General features: G+C 35.4%; 1 pseudogene; it reads right to left on the reverse strand.

The window, feature by feature from the left end:
• Positions 1-1,098: 1,098 nt before the first annotated feature.
• LOC129063229 (COX assembly mitochondrial protein homolog) lies at positions 1,099-1,655 on the reverse strand (annotated as a pseudogene).
• Positions 1,656-12,843: the final 11,188 nt, after the last annotated feature.

A 12,843-nucleotide genomic window follows, 5' to 3' on the forward strand; every position in this document is an offset into this window, starting at 1 on the left:
GCCTTACTATCCTTAATTTATCATGAGCATTTAAAAAAGCATTAAAAAAAAAAAAACTTGTCGTTAAAAGCTCATTGTAAACACCATTTAATGGTAGACCAATCCATCAAACAGATACCTGACGATCTAACAAACTAGTCTCACCATATGGGCATTTAGGTTATTTTTATTATTTTGGCTATTATGAATAATCCTAAAAAGAGCGACTTTTAAAGATTACTTTCTTTACACAGAGTCCGAAAAGTGATATTTCTGATTCAAAGGATATAAACATGTTAAAGATCATTTATACACATTGCTAGATTGGTTTCCAGGAGTGTAGCAATTTATAGCAGTGGCCAAGAAGTCATCTCGCCATTCTGTGACTGCTGTCAAATACTATAATGTAACACAATTTGCTAAATCGATAGGTGAAATTCAAGTTAATTTTTATTCACTTGTTGATTAGCCATTTTTGTTCTCTCCTTTCCTTTCTTTTCTTCCTTCCTAACTTCCCCCACTCCCTTCTCTTTCCCTCTTTTATCCTTTCTTCTTCTTTTGCTCTCTCTTCCCCTCCAATCTTCCTTTCTTCCTAGAATTCATATGCTTTGCCTATAAATCTGTCAAATATTATATTTTCATAAATTACTCCAATTTCCCATTGCATTTAATTTTAATTTTCATATGTCTTAATATTTTTATGCAGCAAAAAATCTATTCCTTTAGATTCCTAACCTTGTTTTTAGTATTTACTTGCCATTCAGAAATCGGATAAATCTTAACTTTTATTTTCTATTATTCATGGCTTGATTTTATACATTAACTCACCTACCTGAATTTTTTTGTATATATTAAAAGGAAGAGATCTAACTTAATTTTCTCCTGAAATAACTAGTTTCTTGAGCACCCTTTGGACAAATCCTATCTTTATGTAATTATACTTTTAGATCCTAAATGTGGCTCTTTTATTGTATCTTATTTAATTTTAACAAATCTTTGTTTCAGATAAAATTAAATTTCCGTAATTTAGGACAAAGCAAACAAACTTCCTTGAGTGCATTACTTTAGGTAATTGTGATTTCCATTAATAGAGTTACTAAGTATTATTTGAATATGTGCCTACATGTTTGTTGGAAGCCTCTGTAACCATTTCTTGGTAGGAATTCCAGTTTTTTGAATTCTTTCCTTCAGGTATTTCATTTTGCATTCTTTATAAAAGGCAGGATCATTATAGTAAGCCATTAGACATTCTTTCAATGCAGAATTCTCTTTCCAACATTTTACAGTAAGGATTCCAGGCTCCTTGCAACATTTGGTAAAATCATTTTTTAAAAAGATTTTATTTATTGATTTTTAAAGAAAGGTGGAAGGGAAGGGGAAAGAGCAGGAGAGAAACATTGATATGAGAGAGAAACATCAATCTGCTGCTTCTTCACCTGTTCCCTGACTGGGGACCGAGACAACAACCCAGGCATGTGCCCTGACTGGGAATCAAACTGGCAACCTGTTACTCTGCGGGATGATGCCCAACCATCAGAGCCACACTGGTCAGGGCACATTTCCTAAAATCTTGCATTTATTCAGAACATTTCTCTTGGGCTTTTATTGCATTATTTTAGGGATCAAAACATCTTTTTGACATGTCTGAGATGCTGTTCTGCTGGGTCACGTGCCATCTTGGCAACAGAGAGCAACATGTGGCTCTTCTTAATAATTAAGACGTGCTTATTGAAAAATGTTCAAACACCTGAAAAATGCATAATGTTTTTGAAAGTGAAAGAATATACCCGCTAGAGAGAACCACTGTTGATGATTTAGTGAATTTTAAATGAGCATGTCCTCACCTGAAAGAGGAAGAGAAGGAGAGAGAGAGAAACATTCGTTGCCTCTAGCATGCATCCTGACAAGGGAACGAACCCGCAACCTAGGCAGGTGCCCTGACCAGGAATTGAACCTGCAGCCTGTTGGTTTACTGGACAACACTCCAGCCAACTGAGCCACAATGTCCAGGGCTTAAAAAAATTTTTTTTAAATACTGTTTGAGTCCTCACCTGAGGATATGTTTATTGATTTTTATAGAGAAAGGAACACAGAGAGGGAGGGAGGGAGGGGGAGAGAGAGAGAGAGAGAGAGAGAGAGAGAGAGAGAGAGAGAGAGAGAGAGAGAGAGAGACATCAATGTGACAGAGAAACATGGATCGGTTGCCTCGCATATGCACCCTGACTGGGAATTGAAGTGTCAACCTAGGTATGTCCCCTGACCGGGAATTGATCCTGCAACCTTTTCATGTACGGGACAATACTCCAACGAACTGAGCCACCCGGCCACGGCTAAAGCTTTTTAAATTGAAGTATAATTTACCAAAATAATATACATAGATTCTAAGTGTATAGCTTGATGAGTTTTAACAAATACATGCATTCATATAACCACCACCTGATCAAGATATAAAACATTTCTGCACCCATAAAGTTCCCTCTGGCCCTTTGCTATTCAATCTCCATTCCCCCAAAGCAAGAACTTTTCTTAATCAATTTCTATAGTTTAGTTTTGACTGTTCTTGAACTTAATATAAATGGAATCATAAACATAAATTGTGTCTGGCTTCTTTCACTCAACGTAACTCTTTTGAGATTCATCGATATTGTTCTGTGTATTAGCTGTTTGTTCCTATTTATTGCTTAATAGTATTCCATTGTATGTATAAACCAAATTTATTTATCTATTTAGTTATTGATGAGCATTTGGGTTCTTTCTGGTTTTGGATTATGTCAAGTAAATCTGCTAAGAATATTCTGGTAAAGGCCCTTTGGTGAACATTTCTACAAGTGAAACTACTGGGTCCCAGGATACATGTAACTTTAATTTTATAAGAAATGAACACACAAGCAAAAAGGAAAAAGGACTCAGACATGGACAACAGTGTGGTGATTGTGGGGACTGGGGAAGGAGAGGGTATAAGGGAGATAAATGGTAATGGAAAAAATACAATTAAAAATTTTTAAAAAGAAACACATTTTTTCCAAGTGGTTTACCACTTAAACATCAACCAACAGTGTGGGACAGCCTCACCAACACCTTGTACAATATCCTCTTTTGTGTGTGTGTGTGAGTATATTGAGTTGGCCAAAAAGTTCCTTCAGCCTTTAAGTAAAAATAAAAGACACACTTTTCATTTTCACCAATAACTTTGTGAAATAGCATAATCACCATTTTGTTCCACTACCTTCTGCCATCTTTCAGGCAACTTCATCCCATCTTCCCAAACTTTTTATCTTTTTGAGCAAAGAACTATTCCAGGTGCTTTTTGCAGCTTTCCAGGGAATTGAAATTTTTTCCATTAAGAGACTTTTGTAAAGACCAAAATAAATGGAAATCCAAAGATGCAATGTCTGGCGAATATGGCAGATGAATCAGAATTTCCCAGCCAACCTGTAACAGTTTTTACCTGGTCATCAAAGAAACATGAGGCCTAGCATTATTTTGATGGAAGATTATGCAGTTTCTGTTGACTAATTCTAGACACTTTTCACTGAGTGCTGCTTTGTTAGTCTAATTGGGAGGAGTACTTATTGGAATAAATCATTTGGTTTTCCAGAGAGAGCTCATAATAGAGGACTCCCTTCCAATCCCCCTGTATAGACAACATCATCATTGTGTAAGACTGGCCTTTGGTGTGTTTGGTGGTGGTTCATTTTGCTTGCATGGTTGATTGTTCTCAGTTGATGTCTCAATTTGATTGCTATTAACTTCAGCTGGTCAACCCGACCATGGAGACTTGTCCAGAGACAAATCTCCAGCATGAAACTTCACAAATCACTTTTGACACATTCAGTCAGTCACAGCATCTTCTCCACACACTGCACAAAACATTTTTGTGTTTCAGTTGCTTTTTTTACCTTTCTTGAAGTAATAAAGCATAATATACCAAAAATGTGGCTTATTTTCTTCCATCTTCAATATTAAAATGGCTACACAAAAATTCACCAATTTTGATAAGTTTTTTAAATGCACACTGATATGACAGCTGTCACGAAATAATCTAACAAAATTGTTTTGAGTGAAGTTGAAGACAACTAAGCACTACTAGAGCCATCTACAGAAAACATCAAATGAACTTTTTGACCAACCCAATAACTTTAATAGTTTTAAAAAATTTTGACACAATCACAGAAGTTGCAAGTACAGTACAAAGAACATTCTTTCTGTCACCATTTTAGAATAAGTTGCCAACCTGAAGTCTTTTCTCCTTGTTATTCTTTAGTGTGTATTTCATATACATAACCATCAAAATTAGGAAGTTAATATTGGTCCATTACAACTATCCAACCCTCAGACATTATTCAATCTTTAAATTGTCCCAATAATGTTCTTTCTAGTAAAAGAATCCAGTTTAAAAAGTATATATTGCATTTAGTTGTCAAATTTCTTTAGTTTCCATCAAACTAGAGCTTTCTCAGCCTTTCTGTTTTAAAGTTTTGAAGTTTCTAAGCCAATCATGTTGTAGAATGGCCTCAAATTTGGGTTTATTTGATGTTTTTTCATAATTACATTCAGGTTATACATCTTTGGCAAGATTATCATAAAAGCACATGAATTTAATTTGCCCCCTTATTGATGATGTTCACTTTGATCATTTCAATAAGGTGGTGTCTGCCACGCTTCTTCACTGTAAAGTTAATTTTTTCCTTTTGTAATCAATGCTTTTATGGGGAGGTCTTCTGAGATTAAGGCAATTTATTGCATTGCTTCCCAGACTTTTAATTTGTTTGCAGATTAATTGATATCTGTATGAACTCATGGTTTCCTGTGTTCTTCAGTGGGCCATAATCTATTACTATCATTATTTTTTTTTGATAGTCAAATTGTACCAGATTTGACCTTACAAACTGGCTTTTGTGTCCTTTGACATGTCCCAAACATTATTGGAACAATTCTTTACTTTCTGACATAAGAATATCCAGGGTCACCTTGTACTTTTCTGACCAGCCCTGGAAATCAGCCATTTCTCTAAGGAGTTTTAGGGGGCGCGCGTGCATGCGTGCGTGCGTGCGTGTGTGTGTGTGTGTGTGTGTGTGTGTAGAATGGTGTCTAGACCATCAATGAAACTAAAAGACAATCTACTGAATGAGAGAACATATTCAGCAAAGATGCATCTGCAAATGGGTTTAATATCTAAAATTTATAAAGACCTTGTACAACTCAACACCAAAAAACCAAACAATCCAATTTTAAAATGGGCAAAGGACCTGAATAGACACTTCTCCAAAGAGGACAGATAGATAACCAATAGACATATGAAAAAATGTTCAATGTCACTAATCATCAGGGAAGTGCAGATTAAAACTACAACAAGATATCACCTCATATCTGTCAGAATGGCTATCATCCATAAATCAACAAACAACAAGAGTTGGCAAGGTTGCTCCACAACCTTTTCTCAGTGCAAAGCGAACCCTTGTGCACTGTTTGTGCGAATGCAATTTGGTGCAACCACTGTGGAAAACAATTAAAAATGTAACTGCCTTATGACCCAGCAGTTCCACTGTCGGGTATATAGCCGAAGAAATCCAAAACACTAATTCAAACACATATATCCTCCCCTATGTTCATTGCAGCATTATTTACAATAGCTAAGCTATGGAAGCAACTCAAGTGCCAATCAATAGAGAAGTGAATAAAAAAGTGGTGGTACATATACACAATGAAATATTAATCAGCCATTAAAAAAAGGACTAGATTACCCTGGCCAGTGTGGCTCAGTTGGTTGGAGCAACATCCCATAAACCAAAAGGTCATGGGTTTGATTCCTGGTTAGGGCATATGCCTAGATTGCGGGCTCCGTCCCCGGTCCAGATGCATGCTATGTTTCTCTCTCTCTCTCCCTCCCTTCTCCTCTCTCTAATATCAATAAGTATGTCCTCAGGTGAGGACTGAAAAATAGAAAAAGAATGAAATTTTACCATTTGTGGCAGCATGTATAGACTGAGAGGGTATTATGTTAAGTGAAGTAAACCAGTCAGTGAAAGGGAAATAATACATGATTTCACTTATATGTGGGTCTAAAGAACAATATAAACAAACAAACAAAGCAGAAACAGACTCATAGATACAGTCAACAGACTGAAAAGTGCCAGAGGGGATGGGGGTTAGGAGACTGGGTGAAAAAAAGGTGAAGGGATTGTAACAAGTAGTCTCCACCTCCTATGCTATTCCTAACCTCCTCCTGTCTATTTTGTATCCACCAATTATGCTTCTTATTCCCTGTACCTTTTCCTCCGTTCCCCGTTTTTCCATTGATCTCCCTCTGTGTGATCTCCATTTCTGTGATTCTGTTCCTGTTCTAGTTGTTTGCTTAGTTTGTTTTTGTTTTTATTTTTATTTTTAGGTTCAGTTGTTGATAGTTGTGAATTTGTTGTCATTTTACTGTTCATAGTTTTGATCTTTTTCTCAGATAAGTCCCTTTAACATTTCATATAATAAGGGCTTGGTGATGATGAACTCCATTAACTTTACCTTATCTGAGAAGCACTTATTTGTCCTTCCATTCTAAAGAATAGGTTTGCTGCACAGAGTAATCTTGGATGTAGGTCCTTGACTTTCATGACTTGGAATACTTCTTTCCAGCCCCTTCTTGCCAGTAAGGTTTCTATTGAGAAATCGGCTGATAGTCTTAAAGGAACTCCTTTGTAGGTAACTCTCTTTTTTCCTCTTGCAGCTTTTAAGATTCTCTCCTTATCTTTAATCTTTGGCAGTTTAATTATGATGTATCTTGGTGTGTTCTTCTTTGGATCTAACTTCTTTGGGACTCTCTGAACTTCCTGGACTTGTTTGCCTATTTCTTCTTCAGATTGGTGAAGTTTTCTTTCATTATTTTTTCAAATAAGTTTTCAATTTCTTGCGCTTCCTCTTCTCCTTTGGGCACCCCTGTGATTTGGATGTTGGAACATTTAAAGTTGCCCCAGAGGTTCCTAAGCCTCTCCTCATTTTTTTTGAATTCTTGTCTCTTCATTCTGTTCTGGTTGAATGTTTATTTCTTCCTTCTGTTCCAAATTGTTGATTTGAGTCCCAGTTTCCTTCCCTTTACTGTTGGTTCCCTGTATATTTTTCTTTATTTCATTTTGTATAGCCTTCACTTCTTTCTTTATTTTGTGTCTATACTCAATCATTTGTGTGAGCATCCTGATTATTAGTGTTTTGAACTCTGCGTCTGATGAGTTTCCTATCTCCTCCTTGCTTAGTTCTTTTTCTGGAGTTTTGATCTGTTCTTTCATGTGGGCCATATTTCTTTGTCTCAGCACACCTGTCATATTGTAAGAGGCAATGCCTTAGGTATTTGCAAGGGTGTGACAACCCACTTCGCTGCATTGTGGCGCTGCATGTGGGGGAGGGGACAATGACACTTGCTTGGCTCTTGCCCCGCTTTCAAGAGACTGGCAGTTTCTCCCACCACCACAACTCCCACAGGTTTTTACAGCCAGGGGATCTGAGGCTTTATTTTCCCTGTGCTGGAACCCTGGGTTACTCGGTCTTTGTCATTCCCGAGTTGTTCCTCCCAGTTTATCCACATGCAAATGTGGTACCACCTGGTGCTCATCAGCCACCATCTTTCCATGTGTCCTCTCTGCCCCAGCTATCTATCTCTACCTCTCCTATCAGTCTAGATGAATGTTTCTTTTTTAACTCCTTGGTTGTTGGACTTCTACACAGTTCTATTTTCTGGCAGTTGGGTGTTTTTTGTTTTTAAGTTGTTGTTTCTTTCTTTGTGCAAGGAGGCAAAGCATATCTACCTACGCATCCATCTTGGCTGAAATTCCTCCGGTTTTCATATAAATTTTAGAATCAACTTTTGATTAGACACAAAAATATTGCTTGGAATTTTGATTAGCATTATGTTGAATCTATAGGTCAAATTGGGAAAATTTGCCACCTCAATAATGTCAGGTTTTCTCTTCCATGAACACTATGTATATCCATTCATTTAGGTCTTTGCTAAATTTTATCACAATGATTTATAGTTGGCAGTATAAATATCTTATGGATCTTTTATCAAATTTATTCCCAAATATTGTTTTTGAATACCATTACAAGTGGTATTTTTAAAAGTTAATTTTTTTCAATTGTTTGTTCACAACATACACAGGTGATTTTTGTATATTGAATTTGTATCATGCAATGTTCTTAATGTTCATCTTAGTATTTTTTTGTAGATTTATTTTTTTTCAGTGCAGAGAATCATGTTTTTTGTAGTGAAGACAGTTTACTTCAATCTTTTCAAGCTGTATATTTCTTTCTTTCTTTTGTCTTATCACACTGGCTAGGACTTCTAATACAATGTCAAATAGAAGTGGTAGTGAAGATCCTTGCCTTTTCCTGATTTTAGGGCAATATTTTTCAATATTTTACCATAATCTTACAACGTTAGCTGTGAAATTTTCTTAGATGCCTTTTATCAGATTGAGAAAGTTCCCTAACATCCCAGCTTTGAGAAGTTTTAACTTTGAGCTGATGTTCACTTTTATCAATGCATTTTCTGAATTTACTGAGAGGATGATGTGGGTTTTCACCTTTACTTCATTATTGTGGCAAATTCCATTACTTGATTTTTGTTAAACTGTCCTTGCTACCCTGGAATATATCTCATGTGCTAAGTTTTGTTTAGGATTATTGTTCCTGTTTATGAAAGATATTGGTATGTAATTTTCCTTTTCTGTAATATCCTTGTCAAGTTTTATATTCTGGTTATGCTGACTTTATATCATTTACTGAAGTAATGTGTATAATTAATATTTTCTTCATTAAATATGTGATGGGGAATTCTAGTGAATTCTAATGAAGCCATCTGTGCTTATGGTTTACTTTGCGGAAAAGTTATAAGAGTTTCAATTTGTTTAATAGACATAAGATTATTCAGATTTTCTATTTCTTCTTGATTATATTTTGATAAATTGTATTTTTCAATTAATGGAAATGGAAATTTATGGAATGGAAAGGAATTTATACATTCATATAAATATTCATATTTGTTGGCATAGAGTTATTCATAATATCTCATTCTTGATATTGTATTTCGTGTCTTCTCTGTTTTCTTATTCAACTTTGCTAGGGTTTTTCCAATTTTATTAATTTCAGTAAACAATATTTAGTTATATGGATATACTACACTGTATGTGTATTCTATTCTGTTTTATTGATTTCTCCTCATATTTTTATTATTTCCTTCCTTCCGTATCCTTTGGATTTTCTTTAAGGTTGTTTTCCTAACTTCTTGCATTAGAAGCCTCGATCATTGGCTTACAACCATTCTTCTAAATATACATTTAGCTCTATACATTTATTTCTGAATACTGCTTTAGCTGCCACTCACAAATTTTGATAGGTTGCATTTTCATTATAGTCAACTCAGAATATTTTATAATTTCCATTGCACTTACTTCTTTGAACCATGGGTTATTTTTGAAGTTTGTTCCTTAATTTCTAAATACTTTGAGATTTTTAAGTTATGGTTCTGGGAATGAGTACTAGTTTAATTCTGGTGGTCAGAAATAATACATTATATAATTTTTGACTTTTGAAATTTGTGGAAATTTGTTTTATGGGCTGAAGCATGTTTTGATAAGTGATACATGTGCACTAGAAAAGAATATATTTTCAATACTTTGGGGTATAGTATCCTATAAATGCTAACTAAATGAAATTGGCTGGTAGTGTTATTTAGATATTCTATATTTTAATTTTTGATTGTTTTATAAGTTATTGAGAAAGTAGTATTGAATTCTTCAAATATGATTGGATTTATTAATTCTTTTATTCGGCATATTTCTGCTTTATGCATTTTAGAGATGTGGTCTTAGATGCATATTAATTTAGCATTGTTGGTGCTTTTTGTTGAATTAACTGCTTTACCAATACAGAATTTCCCCCTTTATTTCAAGTAATAGCTCCTTGCCCTAAAGCTTACCTCTTTTTTGCGGGGGGTGGGGGGGTGGGGAACGGGGCATTAATATAATGAAATTTGCTTTCTTTGGTTAGGTGTTCAAATTACATATTTGATCCATCCTTTCTACTAAACTTATTTTTGTTTTCATATTTTGGTGTATTTTGATGTGTCTTTTGTAAGCAGCATATAATTGTTTTTTATTTTTGTCTTCTTTTTTTTTACAAGAGAACAAATCCCCATTTATTTATTTACTTTTCAATGAGTTTAAATCCTTGAGGGGCACAGCATTACATGAATCCTGTGTCCAATGGCCTTAGCAGGAGAGTTGCTTTGGAATCTGGCACAAGCCATACCACCGTTTCCAGGAGCCACAGCTACCTTTCCCCAGGTTACTCTGGTTTTGATCGGTTTGCCACCAGGAGTCACTGTGTTGTTCTTTGTTTTACACATACAACCACATCTCTTGCTTGGACAGAATTCGGTTTCATCCCAAGCATAAATACCTTCAATTTTAAGGAGAGCTGTGCATTCCCTCTGGTTCCAGAGACCCTGCTTATAGCTGGCAAAAATGGCCTTGGACCACAGCCTACCAGAAATATTTGTCGTTTTAGAAGTCCTGTTCCCAGCAGGCCTCCACAGGCTCCAAGACGGTGGAAAGAGACAATGTTCACTCTGTTATGTTATGTTCACTCTGACTGTAAAATAGTTAAGTTGCAATTAAGTCTACTGCATTGCTATTTGTTTTCTACTTTTTCCATTCATTATTGTCTCCCTCCCTTCATGCCTTGTTTTCATTAATCAAGGATTTTAATATTCCATTTTATCTTTTTCTATTACTATCAGTCTTTTAGTAGTTAATCTTAGAATTTAAAATATGTATTCTTAACTTTTTACAGTGTGCCTGTCATTGTCACATAATGTGAGCATCTTAAAACAGTTTGTCTTCATTTACCCCACACACACCTTTATTGATTGTATGTTTTATTGCCTCCCTATGTAGAAACCACACAAACATTTGTTATGATTGCTACTTCAATAGCCAAGAGTTATATTTACTCAGTATGATGATGTAAGATCATTTAACCTGAATAAAGTCTGTGTCCAATGTCCTTTAGGGTTTATGATCATGTTAGCCAGGTAGGAATGCAATTCCACAGCTTATTTGTCTGAGAACATTTTTTCAAACTTTTTTTTTCAGGAGAGGATAAGGAAATCTAGGTTGGCAGGGTTTTTTTTTTTTTTCTTTCAGCTGTTTAAAGATGTTTTTCTATTGCCTTCCACTTTGTAAATTTTTGTTACGATATCAACTATTATCTATTATCCTTATTGTTGTTTTCTCAGGAGATATTGTGTCCCTTTTTTTTTTTTTTTGGCTGCTTTAAAGATTTCCTCTTTATCTCAAATTTTCAGAAGTGTGATTGTGGTGTGCTTAGGTGTGGTTTTCTTTATTATCTTGCTTTGTGTTTGTGAAGATTTTTGAATCTCTGAGCTTTATCACTTGTTAGATAGGGAAATTCTCAGCCATCATTGTTTAAATATTATTGATGCTTGTCTTTCGCACCTCTTCTTCTGGGACTTTAATTGTATATGTATATTTTTGTTTATGCCCAATATCTTTCTTTACCTTTTCCTTCTGAGTTCAGTTTAAATATTTTCTGTGATTAACTTTGAGACTAGATTGGTGCTATAACCATTCAAATAGTTCTTAAATTCGGATATTCCAACTTATACTTCTAGAATGTCCATTTGATTCCTATTCATAGATTCAAGTTCTCCGCTGAGGTACTTTGTCTTTTCATCCATTTTTTCCACCTTTTCCTCCAATTTCTTTCACATACTAATTGTAGTTATTTTGAAATTTTTAGCAGATAACTCTAATATCTGAGTCATCTCTGCATCTGCTTCATTTACTGTTTTACCTCATGACCATTTGTTTGTTTTTTCTTTGCATGTCCAGTGAGGTTTTATTTTTCTGCTGGTTAATATAGTTTTTTGTTTTGCTCTATTTGTCTGCTTCTTTTACTGTTTATCTCATGATGATTTTTTTTTCTTTGCATATCCAGTGGGTTCTTTGTTTTGTCTACTGGTTAATACAGTGATTATGATCTTTAGAGGCTTTAGATTATATTTCCTTCCTCTGAGTGTTGAATCTTGTTCTGATAGCAAGTGTCTATTCAAGGTTAGTCCTTAGTCCTGTTGTGTAACACTGCTAGTTCATGGTCCTTAATGCTAGAATGAGGACTTTCTGGGGTCTCCATTAAGTGCCTAGATATTCACAAAGGTTTATACTTTCTAAATTAGGCTGGGCCTAACTTCTCATGTCTTCCCATTATTGTGTAACCCCTGAAATCTCTGTTCAGCTCTCGGCCTCACAGACACTGTTCTCTGCTAGGCCTCCTGGAGTCAGCCCTATTCATACTTATCTTAACAGTGGGCCAAATACCTAAGGGAAATTTTTATGCAATTTTGGAGGGCTCTTTATCTGTAGCTCCCTCCTTTAAGGGGCTGCTTTTAAACCCAGCTATGTTAGTAGGTCTGAACTCTGATCTGTTTCCTCTGCCCATAGACACTGCTTTTCTCTGCTTGGGCTCCATAACCCTGTGCTGGGATAACTGTAGGGCTGGCCTCATGTGCTTCCCTTTTATGAAGGGAAATAATCCTGCCTTGGTTGCTGCCCAATGCCTGCAGTTGTTGTTTTACGCAATTTGTCTAGCTTTTGTTATTTGCAGCAGGAAGGTGAGTCCATTGCCGTGTACTCGATAATAAACAGAACTGAAAGTCAAGAGATTCATATTTTAAAAGGAATGAATTTAAAGAATCATTATGTTTTTCTCATTTCAAGCTATAGTGCCAGGCTACACATAAAGAGCCCCTTATCACATTCTTCCATTCAAATTCAAATCCCAAATTGAAATTCCTGTATT

The sequence above is a fragment of the Pteronotus mesoamericanus genome, unplaced genomic scaffold (assembly GCF_021234165.1).
Source record: "Pteronotus mesoamericanus isolate MK-2021 breed Mesoamerican mustached bat unplaced genomic scaffold, CSHL_Meso_final contig_164, whole genome shotgun sequence".
NCBI classification, from domain to species: domain Eukaryota; kingdom Metazoa; phylum Chordata; class Mammalia; order Chiroptera; family Mormoopidae; genus Pteronotus; species Pteronotus mesoamericanus.